We start from the raw sequence: 2398 nt of genomic DNA, 5'->3' as shown, positions 1-2398 counted from the left end.
TTTCATAATGATGTTAGGGCATTGCCATTGCCTGGGTCCTTTAGAGATCATACAAAATTTCATTATCAGTATGTTTCAGCTTATCGAGTAAAATTTCTCGCTGTGTTGCATTAGTGGGATTTGTTATGCCTTGTGGAAATATTTTAGGCTATTTTTTTGCACATGCGTGAGATTTATATGCCGGCTCAGTCTTTTGAGGGTGCTCATAGGGGTAGTGTATGCGTGCATTCATAAAAGTGAGTGTATGCGTATATATATGAGCGCTTGCGTCTATACTGTGTTAAAAAATACATGGGCCACAAATGTACAATAGTGATCTTCACACTTCGTGTCCATCTATCTGATGATGTAGTAGTAAATTGACAGCTAAAAAATGACCGAGGTCAAACCAAAAACGGCCGGGTTTCCATGCATGTATACCCCCAGGCGGCGACGCGGGATATACAGTGCGGTTTCAAATGATCCAATATTAATTTATCGCACAATTTTTGGATATTCTCTCTTTTCCGTAGTCACTTCTAATTACAGGATTAATAATATCTGTTTTTAGTGTCGCCGTTGCTCTTTTTATACTCTAACCTCAAGCCTTCCTTTCACATCTTACGAGCTTCCCTCTCCTTCGTTGACCTAACTAAATCCGTGAGCGTTAGACACTAGCCGAGTGACTCCGCGGAGGCCATGGACGTCAAGTGCCCCAACGGCTCCGTCAAGAAGGTGAGGCAGGCGGCGCCGGGGGTGGAAGAGGTGACGTACATGGAGTGCGGCAGAAACCATGCGCTGACTAGCAGTGGGCACGTTGTGGACGGCTGCGAGGAGTGGATGCCACTGGGGGACCACAACCCCGCCGACACGTCGTCGTACAAGTGTGCGGCCTGCGGCTGCCACCGCAACTTTCACCGCAAGGTGATGACGGAGAGGTCGCCGCCGCCGCCGCCCATGGCGGCGACCGTGCTCCATGGCCTGCCGCAGCGCAGGGAGAAGATGTTGGAGGACCAGCTCCCGGGCGTCGACTCTGACACCGACTCGGATGGCACGGAGTATGACTCGGATGCCACAGAGTACGACTCGGAAGGCACGAAGTATGAAGATGAGCGCTCCGTGTCCTGACCACTGCAGCCTCCACCCGCGTATCATCCGGCGCCGGTGGCACAGCAGCCGCCAGCGTACATCTCTCCTGCGCGACACAGTCGCCCGCTAGGGGAACTGCAGATTCAGAGGCTCACCACCCAGCGCTCACCGGCGACGGCACCACCGCCCCATGGGGTTATGTCGGAGAGGAAGCGGTCTCGCACCATGTTCACAGCTGACCAGAAGTTGCGGATGCAGGAGCTGTCGGAGCACCTGGGGTGGCGTCTGCAGAAGCGCGACAAGGACATCATCGAAGCAAGGTGCCACGACATCAGCATCAGCAAGAACGTCTTTAGGAACTGGATGAACGACAAGAAGCGCAAGTAGCCCAACGGCCACAACGCCTCCGCTGCAGCCTCCTCCGCCGTCTGACCATCCCGTCTCCGTCTTCCACCACCACCATCACACCACTAGTGCTAGAATAAATCTTGTCTGTGCGTCAAGTTTCTTGGCCATGGCAACATTGAGCTACCATGGGAGCATTTATCCATTCCGCTTCCATGGGATGTTTTTCGGCTGCCATGACAAGCCTTTTTATGTTAATATTTTTGGCTGGTAGGCTCAACTACTTTGAGCAATTTTTGTGGCGCGCTCGATCCGTTCGTGAGATGTCACGAACCTGTCGAGGCCGTGGGCGTTACAAGTTTCCCTTGTACCAGAATAAAAGGAGTTGAAAGAAATGAGAAAGGTCGCAATTGCACGCGCTGCAGAAAACTATCTGTGTCTCTTTGTTCTCCGTGTTCATCGAGCGAGTGTGAGTTGTTTGTGTGTGAGAGGAGATTGCCGCAATTGGCATCGGAGCCTTCTTGCGTGATGAGAGACGACCATACAACCCCCCTCGACAACACCGTGAGCTAAGATGACCAGTGCCGACGAAGAGTCGTGGTGGATCGTGAAGACTCGGGTGATGTGCGAGGGTGGGGGAGGCACTCCCTATCCCATGCCCACCTGTACCAACTACAAACATTGGGCCCTCCTGATGCAAGTGATACTCGAGGGCTGTTGGGAGGCAATCAAGATCGGCACCACCATCCAAAGCGACGACCGGCTAGCCCCTAAGGTAGTCCTCGATGGCATTTCACTAGAAATAATGACGATACTCACCACCAAGCCCACGGCCAAGGACACCTGGGACACCCTGAGGACGATCCGCCTTGGAGTGGCACATGTCTACGAGGCCACACTCACGACATTGTCCAAGCATTACAGCAACATCCGATTCACCAACTGCGAGATGGTGGAAACTTTGCCATGCGCATCACGGGCATGA

At 52.8% G+C, this 2398-nt stretch overlaps 1 pseudogene; it reads left to right on the top strand.

Moving 5' to 3' along the window:
- The first annotated feature begins 678 nt into the window (after nucleotides 1-678).
- Nucleotides 679-2398, top strand: LOC119271336 (annotated as a pseudogene).

The sequence above is a fragment of the Triticum dicoccoides genome, chromosome 3A (genome assembly GCF_002162155.2).
Source record: "Triticum dicoccoides isolate Atlit2015 ecotype Zavitan chromosome 3A, WEW_v2.0, whole genome shotgun sequence".
NCBI lineage: Eukaryota > Viridiplantae > Streptophyta > Magnoliopsida > Poales > Poaceae > Triticum > Triticum dicoccoides.
Note: the sequence above shows the minus strand (reverse complement) of the source record. Positions and strands in the feature narration are given on the sequence as shown.